Raw genomic sequence first — 23866 nt, forward strand, 5'->3', positions numbered from 1 at the left:
AGGATCTTTGCAATCATGTCATGCAATCATCCAATGGGGGTCAGGAAGTGAGGGCCAGCCATATGAAATAAATGGGAACTGAGGAAAGGCTGTTTTTTAAAGATCTAAATGGACCTCTGCGCTGCAACTATCACCAGAAAATTTCTACATACATCGAATTTGATCCCTGCACTTTACCAAAAAGTGTCATTTAACAGATTTACTTGGAGCGGAGGCGATCAATATCCATATTGCTCAGTCCTGCAGACTTCATCAAGCATCGTCTATCCAGATGAAGGGAGACAAGAGTCTAAAGGAGTCTTTTACTTAGCTAAGAGGCAAGCTTAGCCCCTTGATTATATTTTTAAAAAATCCTCATTTTCCCAAAAAACATGCTGTTAAAATGGTAATGCTACCACCCGAATAATCCTGGTGGCATAAGAGACGGAGCAAAGATGAGCCATTCATGAACGAGCCTGTACAATGAAACGACTCTTTTCTGTTAGCCACAGTAGCTAGCTCCTGTTTGAGTACCAGTTTCCTTTCCTCCCTCCTTTGTTGTTATTCAATCCAGATGTAAAAAGACAAACTGGTACCAAATGAAGAGCTGGATGGGGGCAAAACCAGCTCTAATAAGCTGAGCTGAATGACTTGAATCTCTTAAAAGAGGAGGATTTCCCGTCACAACGAGCGACACTAGAAACTGGTGAGAAGGACATCAGCTGAGGAAACACAGGTACGATCAGGGTTTATGGGCTAAACTATGACAAAACTGGACTGAACCAAACTGGACCGCTTTGTGGAAAAAGACCACACACCAGGGGCTCATCCAGGCTTTACATCAAGACCTCTTTTTTTGAAGTCCTGCTGTTTATCTGTGACTTTTGTGGTGTTTTATGTTGTATAGTTCGTCTTATTTTGGTTACTTCCGGTTTCCGGAGGCTGTGACTGGCTGCTAACTTTCTCTGCTCTTCCTGAGGCATCCACCCCGCCCCCCTGGTGCTGTGGAGAGTTCACACCTGCAGCAAATCACTCATTGAAGATCACTATTTAAGATCTGCTGCAGCTCTCTACAGCGCCTGAGTCTCGCCAACCTTACCTTATGGTAAACGTCAGCTCCAGGCTCCTTCTCTCTTGAGATCCACCAGAGAAGTTTACCAGTGTTCTTTTGATGACCATTTTGAGTAACCTCCAGTGCTTGTGTTTTCCTGTGCTCGCTGTTAACGTGCCTCTCCTTTCTTCTTCCAGTGCCTCCTGCCCAGATCACCGCAGCCAGCTCCAGCACACTCTCACTCTCCCTTGGACTCTCGGAATCCCCCCTCCCTTCTCCACTACCTGCACAATAAAATCTGTTAAAACTGCTCCTTCGTCTCCGCATCCTGGGTCCAACCATTACACTCACATAACAACTTTTCAAAAAACATTTTATTATTTGCCTGACATTGTTAATTTTGTCAACTAAAACTATGACTTAAATTGTTCGTCTACAGCCATTTTTTTGTCAAGGTGACGAAAACTAGACTAAAATATAATGTAGTTTTTGTCAGACACTCAGAATACATGATATTTCTCCACTGTGGGTAAATCTGTCAAAAAACAATGCATCTGCATCTCCTCTGCCTCTCAGCTGTAGAAAGCAGGGACCCCAGGTTTGGCAGAGTGTATAGAATACAGTGCCATGATTTGGTACCAGATTAAGGTGAGAATAAATACTTGGACTAAAAGTAAAGACTAAAATGTGAGGACTTTTTATGGACTAGACTAAAATGTTTTGAGTTTTCATTGACTAAAGCTATACTAAAACTAAAAAGAACAGAAATGACTAAAATGTGACTAAAACTAAAAGACAGTTCATCTTGAGACTAAGACTAAAATTAAAAATAGTTGCCAAAATTAACACTTTTGCCTGAATATTTCACTACTTTCGGGGCACAAAAGTAGCTCAAGAATTAAGAAAATTTTTATTTTCAAACTTTGAACCCTTGGCATAGTCAAACATCTCAAACATTGCCTTTTTGTTTCACATTTATCAATGCAGAAATCCCTTCTGCCCCCCAAGGGGAGTTCTTGACAACTGCATGACGTCATCTGCATAGAACCTATTGTAAAAAAGGTCTACATATGAAATTGAGTTATATGATGAATCAGGATAACATGTAGACTACACTCTAACGATGAAAAAGGTCTATTTATAGTCTAAGTTTAGACAGGAGAAACAAAAGCCTATATACAGAAGCTGAAACACTTTATTTGTGGAGAGTACATATAGAAGATGAGAAAAGATCTCCCTAAAATCACATTCAGAGTTTGAAAAACAGTTCTAGATATAGTCTATATTTAGAAGTTGAAAAAGGTCAACAGATGTTTTTTTTTGACGGCATTTAGAGATTGAAAACAGTTCCACATTTAGACTTTGAAAACAGCAACATTTAAACAGTGGGAAATGTTTAACATAAAGACTCCATTAAGATGTTGAAACAACTTTAGAAACAGTCCTGTGCATAGGTTTTATGTTTGCTAAGGATTCACCACGGGGCCGATGTGCCACAACCTGAGGCTGGAGAGAGGGTAGGGGCTGCCAGAGTAAAGCTCAACACATGTAAACACACACGCGTGTTGCCCAGCAGCCAAGGTCAAGCTCGACGGCATCCCTTTCATCCAGGCCTTTAAACCCCTGGTAATATGCCCGGAGACCGCTGGCAGTTTCATCTTTTATAGGACATGTATAACATGACCAGGCATCCAACACCAGGCAGTACCTGAGGCCAAGGGTTCTCTAGGTTTTCAGCCCACAACCCCCAGACCAGGAATCCACACTGTACTCGAAGGTAGTTGAAGTATTGTCAAACCAATTGACCATGTCTTATTTTACTTTTAAGTAATTTTATGTGTATATTTTCAATAAAAAACGGTTAAATATATTCTTAGTTTAATGGAAGGCTTGGCGACCCCTTTAAGTGTCTCGCAACCCTCATGTTGAGAGCCACTGCCCTAGGCTAGGCTGTGCTTGTTTGCCACATCCACCCTTTACTCTGCACTAAAGGTGTAGATATTACTTTTTCAATATATTTTTCTCATGACCTTGGTAATATGCAAGGACATCCAGATAACTAAATGGGGCTTTGTGAATCCTTCCCACCGGATGTGCCGTCAGGCGGGCTTTCATGCAACATCTACACCTCAAGTGTTGGCCCAGACATGCCTAAAAGTTCTGCACAAAAAGATCAACCTAAATGCATTAACCGTTTCAAAAAGGACTACAAACAGATTACATTTAGAAGTTTTACAATTTCTACCTATGGACTGCAACATAGGGACAGAGCCACAAAAGAATAGTTGCTTTTTGTACCTACTGTAGCTGTGCAAATGGCAACAATGATCCACAGAGCAACTGCAATTCCATGCAATACTGCATCTTTGTGCAATGGTTCAGTTGGCTAAGAAAGGACCTCCCTTCTTCAGACACCCAAACATGGCCGTCTATAGATCCTGCATGCAGAGTCTGTTCATAAGGATTAGGCTTAGGGCACACATCCTTAAAATAATAAGTCTAATCCTCATAATGTTCCCTCTGAAGTGCAGCTCTTTTGAAGAAATCAAAGATGTCACACACGCTCCCTGCTGCATGTTAGATACTCCGCATTTGAGCCCTCAGGTGGCGAGGATCAGTGAATACAAAAGGCAACAACAAAGCGACCGTGGAGCCCCACCTTTCTCCTGGAGCCTCCCCAAAAACTTTCATCTGCAGACGCAAGCAAAGTCTGAGAATGATGGATGCACGAGGAGACAAAAAAATGCTCTGATCTCTCCAGACATCTTCCTCTTCTCCTCCCACTCTCCATCCCTCATGTCGCACCACCTCCTCACAGGTGTATCGATCTTTTTTGACTCCTGGAGAACTTTCAGACTCAGCTGCAGCTTAAAAAGATGCCACTGAATGAACGGAAGAATTTGCTAAAGATCAGACATGTTTGTAAAAACTGACTGCTTTGATTCATCAGAAAGTGTTGGCCATGGGTCATTTCTAGCAGAGTTCCTGACTTCATGAGGGTTTTATTTGTGCAGCAAAGCCAGGAGGTCTAAACCAAACCCGTGTTTATCAGCATTTCCATTAAGATGTATTTCAAATAAACAGAAATGCATTCAAGCCTTCTGAGCCTACTAAACCAGCTGCACACGACTATTTTCAATCTGTCTTTCATCTCGCCAATAAAAAGTAAGATGCCTTTCCAGGGAGCAAGTCCACACAGGAGCCTTGTGTGTTTTTAAGCTGTTATTTACCTTTCCTGGATTCTTCCCTGTAGTGGCAGAAAGACCGCAGAGAGGAATTAAACTGAATGACAATCATGTCATCACAAAAGCCGCAGACCATTTGGGAATGCCTCCTGTTCTAATCCACGGCTCTGCGGTGAAAAGTGGGATCTGGCGGCTGGCTCTTGAGTGATATTGGGTGTGTTGGGAAGGGTGGAGGCTCAGAGACGGGGTTCTGTGTGTGCTGTGATGGTTTTATTTTTTGGACTGAGATGGAAGATGACTGAGTGAGAAGAAGAGAGAGGAAAAGGTTTAAAAAAAGGGATGTCTGTGATTAGTTTGATGCCTTGAAGTTCGCTTTAGGGGATTCACCGAGACGTGTGGCTGCAAAACTGAGAGAGACACTAAGGTTAAGTTTTTTTATTTGGTGAAATAACACGACAAAAATGCCCCTAAAGATAAGAGACAACAGAACAATACCCATGCAAACAGTGGCAGCAAGAATAATCAGTGTACTGATTATTGAACCCATCAGCTATGGCCTATGAGACTGCCTCTGGGAGAAGTGGCCAACTTTTGGAAGCGTTCAGTGAAGCTGCTGTTTAGAGATAAAAGACTTCCATATGCTGCTAATTTTGCTATAGTTTTTCAGAGCATGGGTTCTCAAACTTTTCAGCCCCTGACCCCCAAAATAAAGATGCCAGAGACTGGGGACCCACACTGTACCTGAAGGTGGTTGAAAAGCCATGTACAATTAAGAACAGTCATGTCCAGACAGGGTGGCCCATAAGGGGGGAAACAGGGGACAACTTTCTGGGGCCCTACCAAACTGGGGGACCCTGGAGGTCAGCAAAACCATGTTTTTTGTAACGTTAACCTGTGATAATCATATTTTATATTTAACCTGAAAACATCAGAGCAACAAATACCTTTTTTGTCATTTGTGCCACAGTATACTGCCATCCTAAAAAATAAACCCCTTTTCTTAAAACAGAATGGAAATGGGTTAAAAAAGGAAAAAAAATAAGAAAATTGGCTGAAATGGGATTTTAAAGGTATCAGTATGAGTTAAAAGAGGCAAAAAAATAGGCAAAAAGTTGCTAAAATTGGTTAAGTGGAAAAAACAGGCATAATAGATGGTAAAAGGGGCTAATAGTGGCAATAATGGCTTAGAAATGGTAATTAATGGGTTTACAGAGCCAAAAATTGGCAGGAAGTTAAAAAATTGACTTAAAAATAGTGAAATGTGGTTAATATTGGTTAAAAAAAGGAATTCAAAGTAGATAATAGCTGTTAAAAAGCTGTAAAAATGGGTTAACAGACACAAAATAAGCATAAAGTGGCCAAAATGGGTATAAAAAATGGCAAACTGTGGTTGATATTGGCAAAATAGGCATCAAAAGTGGTGAAAAGGGAATAAGATTAGCAAAATTGGTTAAAAGACGCCAAAAATAAACAGAAAGTGGTAAAAATGGCCTTAGAAGTTTGGAAATTTGATTTAATTTGACAAAAATGGGCATTTAAAGTGGAGAAATTGGGCTAATAGTGGCAGAAAAGTGTCAAAAAAGGGCAAAAGAAATGGTGAACTGTAGTTAAAATCAGCAAAATGTGGTTAATAGTGTCAAAAATAGGTTAAAATGTGCAAAATGGGAATTAGAAGTGGTCAAAAAGGGTTAAAAGTGACCAAAATGGGTTTAAAGAGGCTAAAAATGATATAAGGAGTAGTGAACTGTGGTTTAATCCAGCAGAATGGGCATTAAAAGTAGTGAAAAGGGTTTAATAGTTGCAAAAATGGGTTAACAGAGGCAAAAATAGACATAAAGTAGTCAAAATGGCCTTAAAATTAATGAACTGTGGTTAATATTGGCAAAATTTGTCATTTAAAATGATGAAAAGGGGTTTATAGTGACAAAAATGGGTTAAAATGGGCTAAAATGGGCATCAAAACTGGTGATAGGTAGTTAATAGTGTCAATATTTAGTTATCAGAGGCAAAAAAGCCAGCAAAAAAATTGAAGAAGTTGCAAAATGGCTTCAAAGTGGTACAAATCAGTAAAAGGCAAAAACTGATCAATAATGCACAAGACTGATGAACAGTGGCATCAAGACTAGCATCAGTGCTTCTGATCCAACACACAAACATTGATACTCTCAATAAATCACAGCTGGGGAGGGTCCTGTTCTCTGGGGTACAGGGGTCCAGCCTAATCTGTGGGCAGACCTGGGTCCATGCTCTAACTGTCTATGCAGGCAGCCTATTTGTTTTGTTTGTTTACTCTTCAAAGACTCATTGAGACTACATCTTCATTTTCATCTTCACTGATGCAGAGAGTACAACAAATTGGATCAGACTATTGAAACAGACACACGAAGGCAGAGGAGTTTTAAATCTTAGCTCTACACTGACTGTGGGAACAAGTGTGTGAAGTTTGAATATTTGCATATTTGTTGTAATGGGATCCATGTTAACGCTGCAGGGAAGACAAAAGCATTTTTCCAAAGGAAGTGTAGTTGGCTCGATTCACTCTGCTTACCATGGTGTCTCAAATTTAAGGTTCTTTCAGAATAAACCAGCACCATACAAAGTTTACTGTTTAAATAGAATACCACAGTTTTAATTACATGGATGATTTTAACATAATATGGGAGAAAACGTGCCTCCTGCTCTATATCACCAGGTTCCAAGCCTTCTTCTGGCAGATATTGCAATAAGAAATGAATGGGAGTGACTTTTTAGCCATGCTGTTTTGCATAAAGCGGCATGTATGGTATGCAGAACCACACATGGGTGATGATTGGTCTGCAAGTAAGTACAGACTCAGCAGTTTTTTTGGAGGATCTGAAATATATTCTTGTGTAAATGTTTGGTGAGTGGAGACCTTTTTCATTGAAATTAGGGAAATAAATCAAAAATTAAATAAAGTTAAGGCTATTTGGTTGATTTTACGTGAGCTCATGTTTGGCGTTTGTGATGGAGACGGTTAAATTTAGTGATGCAGACAAGTAAAATTAGTTATACATCGCATGTGGAGGGTAAATTTAAATTTAAACAAACAAGGTGAAGCTCTGCTCTGCTTTAGTTTTCCTGGCTGTTTATGAAAGTTTCTGGATATTCGTGCTGAGACTTTTGTGCCTTTAGGGTCTCATGCATTCATCCAAGTGCTTGCGGATGCCTATTGTTCCACTCTGCATGCACTTGAACCACTTGTGGTACCCAATCCCAGACGGTTCCTTGCTGAAATGCTTGTGGGCGGCTCTGTGTGGCTTTCCTTCTCTCAAAGAACGTGTAGCCTTAAATGTTGATTGCCATGACGTCAGCTGCAAACCACAGCTCTGCCTTTTATGTGTCACTGTCACCATCTATTTCCTCCCCGTGTGTGAAAAACAACTTTCTTTCCATCTTTAAAATTCACCGACATGGATGCATGGACGGGCTAGTGTGCTACTGGGACCAGGCCTGAACTGCCACCCAAACAGGAGCGCTTGGCATCCTGCAGGCTAGGAAGTATCTGGGTGAAAGTGCTCTCCTTTTAGGAGAAACAAGTGAAAAGTGACGATGGCTGTAACTACAAACACAGTAATGAGATGGGTGTTAACTGAGTGTAATTACTGGTGTAAAACCGCAGCAGTTTGTCCCTCTGCACGCCGGAGTTTCCCATGTTTTCTAAATTCCAACCTGTCACATCGACTCTGAGAAAAGAGAGCTGTCTTCCCGCCAAAAAAAAAAAGCCTAAACTTCTCTTCACTGTGAGTCAGGCCTGCAAAAATGGTATCACCTGTCCTGTGAGATCCTGCAGTAACAGGAGATGAGCTCCTTCCCTGTGGGGCTGCTCAGCCTTTCACAGGAATCGTGCGACTCAAACGAGTGGAGCCAAGGTGCTGACGGTTGTTTTGGCCAAAGGCGACAGGAGTGTACCAAATATGTGACCTTCCAGGGAGACAACAAGCCTGTCGGGAGATAAATGAAGTTTAAAATTGGACATTTCACTCTGGAGATTGATTGTAGTTTTGTCTGATTTATTTTAGGTTTGTCCAAATATTTTTTCCTGTACAATCTGTTACCAGAGCTAGGATGAATGGTGCCTGAAAATGGGGTCATGTGTTCCATGTTTACATGAACATATGAACGCCCACCTCTTAAGGGATTCTTGTCATAGAAGTCAATTTTTTATAAAAGCCTCAAACTTATAAGTTGTGATATGTTTGATGATGTTTTTTTAGAATTAAGAGCATAAATCAGGCCCAGCAAAACCCTACCCAAGCCAGTGCAGGTTCCATCCGGGCCTGTCCCCTTGGGCCAGAGCCCGATAAAAAACCCAACAATGTTGGGTTTGTTGCCATATTGACGTTTAAACTCTAACTTGGACTTGTTTTTTTTTTTTTTTTTGGGCATTTATGTAAAGAGTAGGATAGTGGATAGAGTTGGAAACAGGGATGAGAGATCTGGGGAGAGACATGCAAGAAAGGAGCCACAGGCCGGACCCAAACCCAGACTTCCTGCATACGTTTGGTATGCCTTAACTACTAGGCTAGGGGTCATCAAGTAAATTTGCACAAGGGCCAGATTTAGTTTAGAGAGAGACTCTGTGGGTGGGACTTGCAAACACACAGAAATTAAATAAATATTTTAGGCTAATTAACAAAATACTGTACCAGTATTAGTATTTTCTTTCAAATCCTGGGGAATGGGCCCTCCCCTATTGTGATTTTGCACCAATATTAAGCTGTTTTTGACACTTCTTATTCCATTTTCACTATTTCATTCAGCCATTTCTGCAACATTTCTAGCAACTCTTAGCCCATCTTGATCATTTTTGGCATTTTTTGCTCATTTTACCACTCTTTAACCCCTTTGAGCCACTTGCCTGCCTATTATTGCCCCTGTGTGCCACTTTTAACCCCTTTTCACAACTTTCCCAGGCTATTTTGCTATATTTTTGCCACTTTTAGTTCATTTTTGATACTTTTTTAAATTTTTGCAATTCTATAATCCCCCCCTTTTTTCTTTACCACATTTCCTTCATATTTTATCCCCTTTGTGCCACTTTTTCTATTCATTTTTGCAACTTTTCAACAATTTTTTTCCACTTTTAATCTATTTATCTACTGTTAAACCCCTTTTCCTTATTGTGTTAGCACCATTTTTGCCACTTTTAACCCATTTTTGATACTTTTTGCCCCTTTTCTCTTCTTTTTCCATTTTTTTGCCACATTTTAACCTCTTTTCACCACTTTCTCTGCCAATTTTTGTCCCTTTGTGTCACCCCACAACCCATTTTGCCGCTGTCTAACCCCTTTTCACCTCTTTAAATGACAATTTTTGCAACATTTCCACCATTCTTAACCTATATTTTGAAATATATTTTTAAAAAATTTACTTACAATGGCTGACGAGTGAATTTCTGTAAAATCAGATCAAATGTTTGGTCATTCTAAAACTTTTCAATATGAAATGTTATTATATTAATTTTGGGGTAGGTTTAACAGCTGCAGACATTTAAAGCCAAACAATACCCTTAAAACCACAACATCTTCTATTACTCCTTTTCTGAATTTAATGATCTTCTGGGGCCGGTTAGGAAGATTTGGGCGGCCTGATATTGCCCTCTGGCCGCCAGTTGATGATCAGTGCACTAGGCCATTGGTGCCTCATTTAGAGCTGTTTTAATGACAGAAATCTATTCAGATAAGTTGACAATTAGTGCAATATGGAAGCATGTATTTTAGACTTGGCCTGTTTATTGCTTGTAATGAAGCCTGCAGTGAGGAAGAGGAGCAGACGCACAGTCATCACTGTAAACACAGACTTTTTTATTTCTTTGTTTTAATTAAGATTTATCTTGGAGCTTTTTAGCTTTTATTCACTGGGTATTCTACTGGGTCCGTCCGTCTCCAACTGTCCTGGCTGTGCAGCAGTTTGACTCCATGCCCTGCCATTACATCGCTAAGGCTTAGTTAACAAACCAAACTCTTTGCCATGCAGTTTTATTGAAATGGGAAGTTGCTCTTAAGTTATTACTAGAAAAAAAAGACAAAAAAAAAATCAGTTATTCTGCTATGTCTGACAGGACTTTCTTGACTAACCCAAGGGGAGGGGTGGAGGTCCTGGCCCGGCTTTAGGCTGTGGGCCTTGTTGGGTTGTCTCAGGCTCAAGCAGTAAATCTAACCTCTATCAGAAATGGTGGGAATGGTGGACTTTAGTTTTTAGCCACGTACAGGACCAAGTACATGCTACAGCATAATCTAGACAGCCATTCTGTATTTAAACATAAAGAAATAATGCACGGTTAGAATTTCTACACACAACACTAAACCTTCCCTGCAAGAGTTCCATTTCCACAACAACCTGTGGCAAAAATATCACACTATCATCACATTTTTTGCAAACAAAATTAACAGACATAATGTCATAGCCATCCAGACTAATCAAGAGTTTGAAACAATTGTACTAAAATTTCAAGACTGTGACACTAAAAAATTAGCAGCCAAACTCCATGCCCATTTACAGTGCCTATTGAAAGTGTCCACCTCCTTGGATGTTTTACCCTTTTATTAGACTTATGAATATACTTTATACTATACTACTAGATGATTAAGATTTTTGACAAAAAATTACACAGAAAAAGTTTTAATGTCAAAGTCAAAATAGATTTCTACAAAGTAATGTAAAAAACACGTCATGTAAAATAAGTGACTGCATAAATAATCACCTCCTATAAGTGAGTATTTATTAATGCCAAGAAGCATCCCTACAGCATGATGCTGCGACCTCCGTACTGCACAGTGGGGATGATGTGTTTTCCGTCTTGTCTGATGACCTAAAAGCCCCATTTTAGTCTCAACAGACCAAAGAACTTTCCTCCACTTGACCATGGAGTCTCCCACATGCCTTTTGATGGGTTTTCTTCAACAGCGGCTTTCTCTTTGCCACTCTCCCATAAAGCTTTGACTGCTGAAGAACCCAGCCAACAGTTGTTGTCTACAGAGTCTCTTCCATCTCAGCTGCTGAAGCTTCGAACTCCTTCAGAGTAGTCATAGGTGTCTAGGTGGTCTCTCTAACTGAGTTTGTGAGGATGGCCTGATCTAGGCAGATTCAAACTTGTGCCATATTCCTTCCATTTCTTGATGATGGATTTAGCTGAACTCTGGGGGATGCCTTGGAAATGTTTTCATTTCCATCCAATGACTTCTTCTTTTCAAAAACCTTTTCTCTGAGTTGCTTGGAGTGTTCTTTTGTCTTCATGGTGTCATAGTAGCCTTGAATACTGATTAACCAATCAATTAAAGAGTTAAACGTCCAAGGGGGTGAATACTTTTATTTGGAATTTGTGTAGAAAAAAACACTCCTGGGGTTTAGTTCCTCTTTAAGCCTCCCTTTGACAAATCAGCACAGGTTCATATTTTGAAGTTGCGGTCACATGTCAAAGCTGGATTTTCGACCTCTTTCTTTCAAACAGCACCACACCCACACTTTGTCGTAAAGCTGATAATCACATCGTCTCATTCCTGTGGGAGAGTATTCTGAGGCTTTGACCTCTTCGTTTTTAACCCCCTCTACCAACACACACACAAATCTTCCTCTCCTCTCCTTCCTGTAGCTCTCATCTGGTCTCACTTTGGGTTTTGAGGTTTGTGTTTCAAGGGACAAAACAGACCTGCTGGTCCAAATAACAGCAGGAAGGATTTCCTACGGACTTGGCACAAACATATTTGTAATCAATTTATTTCAAGCAAATATTCATTCACTTCCTGAACTAATAGCCACGGATAACTCAGAGGAAAGCACAGCATGAACTTGCATGAATTGCATAATGTGGCACTCATCACAAAATCAAGGGCCCACAAACTGACCAGTAGAAGTAGAAGGATAAGAGGATTACGTCTCTATACAGACAGAGTGGTGAAAAAAAACACTAAAAGTAGGAGTTACTGAAATGGAGAGATCAGTATAAGTCTAGCATAAACACCAAAAGTGGCACAAAATACATCAACACCTATTCAGCACTCAGCCAGCCCTTGGAGAGGAATGTTGTCCCATTCTTGTCTAATGTTGGACTCCAGCTGCTCAACAGTCCTGGGTCTTCTTTGTCATATTATATATTTTCTACTGGTAAAAGTTCTGGACTGCAGGCAGGCCAGCTCGGCACCCAGACCCTTCTACTGTGAAGCCATGCTGTTTTGATGGATGTGGCATGTGCATCATCTTGGCTGAAATGGCTTTCCCTGAAAGAAATATTGTCTGGATGGGAGCATATGTAGCTCTAAAACCTTTATCTACTTTTCCACATTGATGGTGCCTTTCCAGATGTGTAAGCTGTCAACGCCATAGGCACTAATGCAACCCCATACCACAGAGATGCTGGTTTTAGAACTGTGCACTTAACAACCAGGATGGTCCCTCTCCTCTTTAGTCTGCAGGACACGGCATCAGTGGTTTCCAAAAGTATTTTCACATTGTAATTTCACTGGCCACAGAACAGTTTTCCATTTTGGCTTCAGTGCATTTAGATGAGTTTTGGCCCAGAGAAGACAGCAGTGTTTCTGGATCGTGTTCACACATTGCTTCTTCTTTGCATGATGTAGCTCTATTGACCTTCAGCCTTTTCCCTTGCTCAGAGATTTTTCCGGATTCTCTGTATCTTTTGACGATATTATCGACTGTAGATGGTGAGATATTTTAAGTCTTTGCAGTTTTGCACTGTGGAACATATTTATGAAATTGCTCCACATTTTTTGCAACAGACTCTGCCTCTCTAAAATGCTTCTTTTATAACCAGTCATGTTACTGACCTGTCGCCAATTAACCTCATTAGTTGCAAAATCCTCCACCAGCTGTTTTTCATCAGTACCACTTACTTTTCCAGCCTTTTGTTGCCCCGTCACTGTTTTCAGTATCTTCAGTATTCATTAAGGTGGATCCACACAAAGCATTAAGGAATACCTCTTAGTGCCTGATCTAAGTGGATATATATCCTTGTAAATGCACTGTTTAAATGGAGTAAATTTGTGAGCTAAAAAGATGCTATTTAAGGCATGATTTATTAGAGCTAGGCTGGCTTTTAACAGTCTATATGCCAAGCTTAACCAATCTGCAGCTGCAGCTTCTTATCAACTGGTAAGATTTGAGCAAGAGTGGCACCAGAAAATTTCCTAAAATTAAAAAAAAGACAGGGTTTGAGGGGCATTTTGTATACAGGACATCATGTGTGCAGAAACAAAGCCACAAAATTATTTTAAATTTCACAGCTGTTTTTTACGTCCCCTCCTCTCTGTCTTCAAAACCTTCTACCCGCATAGATACCACCTCTGTAAAAGTCCCATAATAGTGGTAATAATGCAGATTATAGGTCACAGATTGGGGGTTGTAATCATTGACAGGAACAAAGAGCATGCACCTCTGAGCATTTTCTGCACAAATGTTAACAATCAGCCAAACCAAAGGAGCAATTTTGACTATTAGGACCACCCATCTGAGGCATGTGGGGGGTCGCAGGTCTCTCAAAATGTCACACAGCCTGTACGTATGTTGGAGAAACCTACACAGAAAATATGCACAGACATGCAGCAGTTATCTTCTCCTTAGCGCACACAGTTATGATGCAGAATTTACACGCTGGGATTACTCACCACGATGACAGGGGATGAGCAGCCACAAATTGCACAGAGCAGGGGTTCGCCATGTGGGTGGGTGGGACGTTGGGTGTGGGGCGGGGAGGACCGTCTGTGGCAGTGTAACCAGGGAAAGACTGATGTAATTACTCTCTCCTACTTGTCTGAATAAAGATGTTTCTAGGGCCATAAACCTCTCCAGACGTCACAGGACTCTGACTTTTCTGGATGCCTGCTGACACAAATACAGAGTTTTCCACCGTCCATCACAGCTCTGACTATCTGTGAACCGAGCCTCCTTTAAATCACTCAGCTGAAATCCAAAACCGTCCTGATATTTCCATACTCTCAAGACGGCATGTTTGATAAATGTTTCCTTCCCTCTGGCACGCTTTAATCTGAGACTCCACTTGATCATTTAGACCAGACTCAGACCCCAAACTCTCACAGCACACGAAGAGGAGAGAGCGCTTGTTTGAAATCAAGCTCACAGTTTGTCTACAGTGAGATGGCCGTCTTTACTTTCTGCACAAATAAATCAGTTTAAAAACAAAAGACAAGATTAAGAGCAAGGTAGTGTGAACATGGACACAGATTTGTGCTAATTAGTCCTGAGCTGACTTCTTGGGAAGCCTTTCGTACAATAAAAAAAAAAAATTACAAGCCATATTTTTACTGATTTTTTTTTTTTTTTTTTTTTTTTAAATCCTAAAAAGGCACTAGTGATGCAAACACAGTGGCAGACCCGGCTTCAGTTCGGAGAATGACCACCCTACTGATGCTAATATCAACAGCAATGTGGCGTATCCAGCATTTTGAGGAGCAGTCAAGAATTATGTATAGACTCATTTTAGGAGTTACATGAATGCTTGTTAGCTTTAGCTTCAATAGTGATAGCCAAAGCTAACATAGCTACACTTGGTACATAATTAGTTAGTATATAAGCCAGTGTAGCTAAGTTAGCTTTAGCAGCATGAGCTTTAGCAAACATAGCTAAAGCTAATGAAGCTTTGTACAAAACGTTGCGATGTAGATTACATAGATGCTTTGTGAGCTTAGCTTTAGCTATGTAGCTCTTATCTGTGGATAAGTTAGCTTTAGCAACAAGAGCTTTAGCAAACAGCTAACACTTACCCAGATCATGTATCTATTTAGCTCACAAAGATGCACTGGAGCTTAGTTTTAACTGTGTTACCTACATTAACTGTGTAGTTAACATACCAACAAAACTTAAATAGATGCACTGTTAGCTAAGCATTAGCTCCTTTAGCTTTATAGCTCTGTTGGCTTTAGCAAATGTAGCTATAGCTGAGCTCACAAAATTGCTACATAGCTGATGCAGCCACATAGATAATGTAGCTTTGCAAGCTTAAATAGCTATTTTGTGTATTGTTTTACATAGCCATGTTATCTGTAGCTATGTTAGCTCTAGCAACATGGGCTTCAGCAAACCTAGCTAAAGCTAACATAGATAACATATCTGCTTTGTGAGCCTAGCTTTAGCTGTGTTAGTTACATTAGTTATGTAGATAATGTTTCTATGTAGCTTAGATAGCTGCTTTGTGAGCTTAGCTTAAGCTACATTAGCTTTATCGCTCCCTTAGCTTTAGCATCATGAGCTTTAGCAAGTGTAGCTAAAACTAAGTTCACAAAGTAGCTACATAAGCTAATGTAACCACATAGATAGCGAAGCTACAGAAGCGTACATAGCTGCTTTGTGAGCTTTGCTTTAGCTACATTATCTGGATAGCTATGTTAGCTCAGTAGCTACGTTATCTATGAAGCTTACACTGCTAGCTTAGCTGTGGAAGCTGGGTTAGAATTTTTTCATGGAGGACAAGCTTTTTTCCTGTTAGCTGACTGTTTACTCGGCTTTACTCAATATTTTGTAATCAGGTTTTGCAGGTCAGGTTTTAACTTTTAACTTTTAGTATCCTAGCCATTAAGTTCTAGCAGTTTTTATATGGTGTCACAAATGAACAGCCAGCAGTCAGACTTTCTTCCAGGACATCTTGGAGGGAACTTTTAGGCTTTGCCCACTGGAATTGCACCCTAGTGGGTAGACTTGAGGGCACTCAACCAGAGTGTGTTGTTTGGTAGAGCATCCTGGAGGGCAATGTATCATGTATTGTCCTCTGAAAATGCACATTAGAAGGTACTTAACCATGTTTCATTCACTGGTAAGGCATTCTGGAGGGCACCTCACATATATTCTCTCTTGGATGGGCACTCTTGAAGGTCTTTGTCAGGAGAAGACTTTATCAGGTTGTCAACCTGAAGGGGATCCTAGATGATATTTTGTCACATATTTCCCACTGGAAGAGCACTTATGTGCTACTGAGACTGTTCTGGGAATATTCACCCAGGTTACTTTGTTGTTGAAGCACTCTGCTTTCGTTTTGCACCTACTGTTGATCTGTGCTCTGCCTCTGATAAAGTAGGACAAAAAGTTGTGACATCAGCTCACTCGGTCAGCCGTTTCTCTTATCTGACATTTAATCCAGCAGCCCCTCAAAACAAGTCCCCCTCTCTGATCTGTTTGAACAATACGAGTGCCACACACCTCAAATCTTCCTTTGAAGCCTTCAGACTGACCCCTGCTGCAGTGTGGGGGTCCTATCTGCCTGATCAGACTGCAGATACGTGAGCCATGTTTGCAAATACGTAAATGTCCAAACCCCTGATGTTATTGAAGCTGGTGGAGCTCAGGAGCAGGTATGTGATGGTGTGATAAAGGTGACAATGAGGCGGCAGCAGCCACTGAAGATTAGCTTTGAAAACTCCAGCGTTGTTTATTTTCTCACAGGGAGCCCTCATATTTTGAATTTTTACAGGCGCTTTTTGGCTTCGTGCTGCAAGTTTGCATTCTGCCAAACCATCCATTGCATGTCCAAGCTGTTGACATTTCGTTGGGTCGGGCTAAAATTGAGGTTTCTTATTGTTTCTTCCGTAGTGTAATTGTATTTTTATTACTCCTCATTCCACATTCATGGCGTTTATAACCAAAACAGCCTGTGGAGATGTGCGATTCACATCCCCACACCACATTAAAATCTGTTTATACACTCAGTAAACTTCACATTATTTCACATTGAGGATCTCAAAGGAAGAGCAGAAATGTCTCCTCCACACACATGCAGCGCTGACAGAAATACAACAACACTCAACCTGGAGTGCCTTAAAACCTCCCTTTGATGTGATGTTCAGTGTCGTGTATAAGAGCTGTGTTTATCCTTTCAGTCATTACTCTGAGAGGGCAGCATGTGTGGTTTAGAACATGTGGAAGGCAGCCCTGCCATGTACGGATGGATGGAGACATCATATACCACCTCACAGAGAGCAGATATTAGCTAGGGCTTTTCTTTCTACAGTCAGGAGCGTCGTTCCTCCAGCACGCTGATCACAGCTTCTGTAGGGAGAGAAGCAGAGCTGATGGATGACACATGGTTTGAGTGAATGCTACCTTAATGAAATGGAAGTGATGTCATGCCGTTTGGATGCAGGATGACACACGATGTTTGTCTTTGTAGCTTAAAACAGAAGCAGGTGCAGTAGATGTAAACATCCACACAGTAGGTGGTGTTCTGGGAGCTTTCAATAACATCCACATAGAGTTCAAACACACTGAATATTCACTTTTCACATTAATACGCTGTTTTTCAAATTTCTTCACATGAGTTTACTTGGTCACCTAGACGTGATGCAAAGATGCAACCTGTTGCACCAGTAATGCATGATTATTTACTAAGATGTAAAGTCCATGCAAACTGGGTTGCATTATCATTTTCGGGTGCGTATTTTTCGGATCCGAAAAACCTCACACATTGAACCTTGCACACTGAGTCTGCTGCGTTTTATTTGCTTTCACTGCAAGAATTCATAGAATCAATTGTAACCAATTCTGATTATTGTACTAATCTGCTACAGAAGTCTGTCTCATTTTCTCATCAGTAGTAAGAGAAATGTCTGCCCTTCATTCAATTTATAAATCCTTGCATGCCAACAGATTACAAATACATCAGCATGATGTCCAAGGCAGACACTCATTCACAGGTTTGAAACAGGAGTCTTCTAGCTACCAGCAGCACCTAGTTCTAGCAGTTACTGATGCTGTGGCCATGTAAACAGACTTAATATCAAACCTGTTTTAATATGCCTTTTCGAAAAGATGTTCACGCAAACCTCTCACTTGACATAAGAGAAGAGTATGAGTTTGATAAACGTTGGCATTAGGAGTTTATGTTTAGCAAACTGTGGACCACCATTGAGGAAAGTAGCCGTGTACAGTTATGTAGAAAATAGAGGATGCATTGGATGAATTGTGATGCCTTAAAGTGAATATCAAATGATATTCGTGATATCAAATGGAAATGTAGCCTGATATTTATGATAGAATCAAACTGAAAGACCCGACAGAGAGCTTCATCCAGCACATGCTTATGTGTCATAGCGCTAAGCCAAGTTGGAGAGTAACATTTTAATTCAGTCTCTGTTATGGCCTGTGAGTAGGCCACAAACTTATGCTGTTATCCGTCACATTTCCATGATTGATCTCCACATACACTGGCAAACTACTGTGTTTAAAGTGACATTTCAGTGTGGGAGAGGGAGAAAGACAGAATGAAGCAGCAGGCGCTAATCTGAATCATTTATCGCCCATTTAAATGACTTGGACTGATGCAAAATTTCGCATTAAATCGAACCTATTGTGAAAAAATAATGACGTACAAAATTTTCGATGTCAGCGAACAACATGAGCTTGATTTCCTTCTATAACGTGTGAAAAAATTAGGACAAAAAGACTCAGTGTGCAAAAGCCCTGAAACTAGTTAACCCTCTGAGACTGACATTGTCGTATACGACAAGGAGAGACAGAGGTTGTAAAGAGTTAAATAACTTTTGAGCCATAAGTTGTAGTCGCTTACTTTTTTCCTCTAGATAGAAGCCTTCTGCTGTGCCTTTTTCATGATGCTACCCACTTCCTTGTAGCCCTTAAAGAGGCTTTTCTAGCAAGCCAGGAACTTGGGGTGACTTTCAAAAGTCTTAATGCTTTCCATGAAGGCTCATGGAAGGGTAGGGGGGTCACAGAACAGCCAAACCACCTAATTTAAATAACGGCACTAAATGCATAACAATAGCTGCTAAGAAAAACTAAATATTATGCTGCAAATTATGTGTGTTTCTTGACTGAGTGGGCCTAACTGAACTGAAGATGCTGTAACATGTATTACGGAGGATAATTTGAATGAAAATGGATATGGTGTGCCTTGAGATTTTGGCTTGATCTTAGGTGTGCCTGGGGAAGAAAAGGTTCGAAACCAGTGATCTAGAGGCCCTGTCGTAATTTTTCATAAAATGGTAATTGTCCTGGGTAAACAGAGATGTTGCAGTTTGTTTGCATCCCCATGAAAATTGTGCCTGACCCACACCTAGCGTGCATGTCACTGTAGGCAAAAGAATATTGGTGGCATTGGCCTGCAGAGATTTCAGTGAGGGTTGCGCCTCCAAACAGGACACACTTGAGGAAGCGAAGCCACATAGGGCCACAGATGAGAAAGGCTGCTCTGTGTAATTTAAAAATTGCATTAAAAACATTTTGGGCAATGGTAATTAAGACTGAAAAGGAGTGGCCCTAAAACTGACCCCTGAGGCACACCTTTGGTTATAGTAAGTGAGGCAGAAGTGCTGAGCTCTATGAGGTAGTTTTTAAACTAATTCATTGCTTGTTTAGATAGTCCTGCTTTAAAAAGTCTGATCTGATTGGTCCACTGTGCCAAATGCCCTGAAAAGGTCAATAAAAAGGGCTTTGCAATGCTGCCTTAAATCACAAAAATTAAAAAAACTCTAAAAACTTGAAGAGCTTCTGTAGTCTTGCTGATTTTTCTAAAACCAGAATGAGAAGGAGGTGAATATTGTTGATCATGGCCAGGCCTTCGACAAATACTTTGCCATTTTTTTGCAGTTTTCCAAATCTAATCCACATTCTCCAGAGTTTTTAACATTCTTAAATAATGCCCTCCGTCTCTTTAAAAGTCAAGCACCCTGACTGGAAAAGTTTTGGAAATTTTATACCAGGAGGAACGTTCTCAGCTCGTTCTGGGAATGTCCAATTTCTTGCTGGGTATAAGTCACAATTAAAACAAGATGTTGGGTTGCACACTCACTCCCTCACATATGTTGTAGTTGTACCTCTGGGCCTGCTCTGTGGGACAGGAGGAGGATTTGGAGTCGCTGTGGTTTAATGTAATTAAGGATGCCGTTTGCTCGTGAGCAGGATGAGAAGCAGAGGTCAGTAGATTCGATCAGAGGATTACCACTTCCTCCTTCCTGTTTGCTTCCTCTCGGCCATACAGCTGTGCGCAGATGCCAACCAGAGAGAGCTCTGTGTCAGATAGAGGATCCTAATTACAGTCCTGTGTTTTGGGCAATTTCCCTTTCCTCTCCATCCCTCACATGTGGTTTGTCTTTGTACTCTGGTCCCTGTCAGTCTGTCTGTTGTTGGGCTTGTTGCTCTTCCTCTCTCTGGCTCGCCCTCCTTCTTTCAGACATCAGCCCCTGAGGAAAGTTTAGTCTGTGTGCCAGCTGTGTGGCTGCAGAGAATCCACGACAAAGACTTCTAATCAGACACAAGGAGGTTTTACACAGGGGCAACATTTGGGTTTAAGGCAAAGTGGGCTTCAACTTAAGCCAGATGGCTGCATGATCGACGGCCTTTGTGAAAAATAAACTTCACTTTAGGTAAAGTGCAGCAATACTCTGACACTAAAAGGGCCCTGATTGGTCTTTTTAAAGACATTTTTAGTTTACTTTTTTAATGGGAATTTGATTGGATTTTTGAAAGGATTTGCTGTTCAAATACAAGGTTTATGTTTTAACTTATTTGACCCTACTTATCCCAAACAAAAGCTCAGGTCTCAGGAGGGCAATGAAAAGTGCCCAATCCTGATCACATCCGCTCAATTGAGGTATATCTATCTGACACAAATAGCACATTCAAACATCTGCTCCCTCTGAAGTGGACTCAAGAATTTATGATCCTACCCTGCAGACAGAATCACATCATCTGCATAAACCAGTCTTTCCTTTAAATGCACCTCTCCTGCACATCATTTCTACGTGTGAATGTTGGCACTTCCTGTCTTAATCCTCTGCCTGACACCTCAGCTTTCATCTCCTCCTCTGATCTTCCTCCCTTTGACTCAAGTGTCTCCACACCTGCTCGGCCCGGACATTTAAACAGCATATGAAGTCGCTGAACGGCCCCCACATCCTCACTTTTGTTATGGATTCCATTGCTGTAAGAGCGTAGACACGGGTTTACTGTGTTCACAGGTAAACTCTGCCAGCCATTAAAACATGACAACCTCATGAGTTTGTATCGTAAACACAGGTATGGTTACCTAGGTAACTCCACACATGGGACAGAGGGATGACAAGTGCCCTGTCTCTTACTCAGCAGCATGGCGTACGCTACAGTAAAGAGCAAATGCACAAGTTAAGATAATACTACGGAAAGTTCTCCTTCAAAATTACATCAACAATCAAGGCTTTTGAATGTGTTTTTTTATGGAGAAACATTTTGCTGACAGCATTTATGTTTTACAAGTAAATTTGAATTATTCAAAAAGGCAGCATAATGAAGGTGAATTTACTGCAGTGATTGCACCAACGTCTAACTATTGATGATGGTTTTCCACCCAATAGTCTCATGCTGGGAGTTTTGACACTTTTGTCAGAACTTCACTCTGGTTTCAACCAGGAAATGGATCGGCAAGAAAATACACTGACCCAAGTGCTTGCAACGTGGGTTAATGTCAGGTCTTTCTTTTTGAAAGGTGTCCTAAGATAACTTTGGTAATTTTGAATTTTGAGAAGGAATGACTGACTAAAGTAACCCTGCTCAACCAAAGAGTCAAATTATTGAAAAATATCTTTGCAAAAGCCACAATCTAAGTGGTGAAAAGAAGCAAAAATGGGTTAAAGTGGCAGTAAAAATAAGTTAAAGGTGGCAAAAATGGTCAAAAAGTGACAAAAATGTGGCAAAAAACTGGTGAAGTAACTAAAATTGTCAAAAATAAGCTAAAAGGTGGGAAAAAATGGGCAAAAGCAAAGAGAGTGGCAAAGAGGAAAAAAGTTGCATTTAATGGCAAAAGCCAGCTTAAATGTGTGAAAGGTGGCAAAAAACTGCAAATAGCAGACACTTCTAGGCTAAAAGCAGTGAAAATTGATTAATAGCGGGAAAAAAGGCAAATAAGGGCTTTGGAAATATACAGACAAAAAATAAATGTTGACAGTTAAGTCTGACAATTAAAGCCCACTGTATAACTGTGGGAAACAAACTGATCAAAGTGACTTGCAAAGAATCATTTCTATGGGCAAGGTTTCCCTTTTTTAAGGTTTTCTGGGGGAATAATATTCAAAAATTAAGACAAAAAGAGCCACAAATCACCACAAAAGAGCCACATGTGGAGCATCACTGGACTCAAGGAGGCTAATGCTAATCTTGCCAGTCTTTTCCTAACATTCATTTTCATACTGTATACTGCAATAACCCACTGCATTTTGGTTCTGTTTTTGCCCACACGTTTATTATTGAACTCAGGTATTTCAATCAGACCCACAGGTGTTTAAAATTAAACTCCTAGCCATGCAGACTCCATTTGCAAACATTCGTGATGGAAAATGGGTTTTGTAGAGCTCAGTGACTTCAAGCGTGGTGCTGTGTGATGCAGTAAGTTCGTTTGTCAAAGTTTATCCCTGCTAGATAATTCCACCGCCAAATGTAAGTAATATTATCAGAAAGTGGAAGAGTTTAGGAACAACAGCAACTCAGCCATTAAGAGGAAGACCACATAAAATCACAGAGTAGGTCAATGACAGCTGAGGCGCATGGTGTGTAAAAGTCACAATGCTCTTGGACAATGCTATGCTTCCAACTGTGTTGCAACAGTTTCAGGAAGGCCCTTGTATATTCCAACATGACTGTGCTCCAGTGCACAGAGTAAGGACTATAAATACATGGTTTGATGAGTTCAGTGTGGAAGAACTGAACTGGCCTGTACAGAGCCCTGACCTCAACCCCATCCAGCACCTTTAGGATGAACTGGAATGGAGGTCATGAGCCAGGCCTTCTAGATCAACATCAGTGCCTGACCTCAGAATCAATGATCAAATTCCCATAGAAACACTTCAAAATCTAGTGGAAATCCTTCCAAGATGAGTGGCTGTTAGAGCTGCAAAAGGTAAAGTACCTGTATTTGAATACAATGTCATCAGAGTCCTTGCTGGTGTAATGGGCAGGTGTCCAAATACTTTTGTCCACAGTTATTTATTAGGTAAGATAATGTAGTCCGTTAGAAGTAGGGTTGCACAAATGCTTCTTTTAACAAAATGCATATATTTGGTTGCTCAGCAATACCAGGTACAAATATGATTAATATTACCTTTACAGTTCTTGAAATTATTTTGAAAATTCCTTTTTTGTTATCATCAGATGTTCCTCACCACTCCTCTTGAATTTTAGCAGAGCATAGTCTACCGTTTATGCATTTTTTTGTCATCATCTTTCATGTTTAAATGTCACTAAACATAAAAACAACAGCAATCCAGACAAATGTGTGCTCATATGTGCAGACATGTTTGGAGGCTAGGAGCTGACAACATCAACACATTTTATTTTACCCCATTTATCTATAATATAGTATTATGTAGCTATTTTTAAGATCTTGACCCATTATTTCATTGACTCGGGATACCAATGCTGGTTTTCCTGTTAGAACAAGAAGATTTTTAATGATCTTGAGGAAATGACTGACATTACTTGCTTTTACAGGGTGACAATCACTGTTATCACAAGTCTAGATCTTGAGAAAACAGCTGAAATGCAGAGAAATAATTAAAGGGATGCATGTCCTTGTATGGCTTCAGTGCACAACAACACAAGCCCAAACAATCTGTTAAAGGAGATCAGTCTAGTCCTGAACTGCTAGGATGCTTGATCCAAGAGTGACAGGTTTTACTACTGTTAA

Source organism: Cheilinus undulatus, linkage group 21, assembly GCF_018320785.1.
Source record: "Cheilinus undulatus linkage group 21, ASM1832078v1, whole genome shotgun sequence".
In the NCBI taxonomy this organism is placed as follows: domain Eukaryota; kingdom Metazoa; phylum Chordata; class Actinopteri; order Labriformes; family Labridae; genus Cheilinus; species Cheilinus undulatus.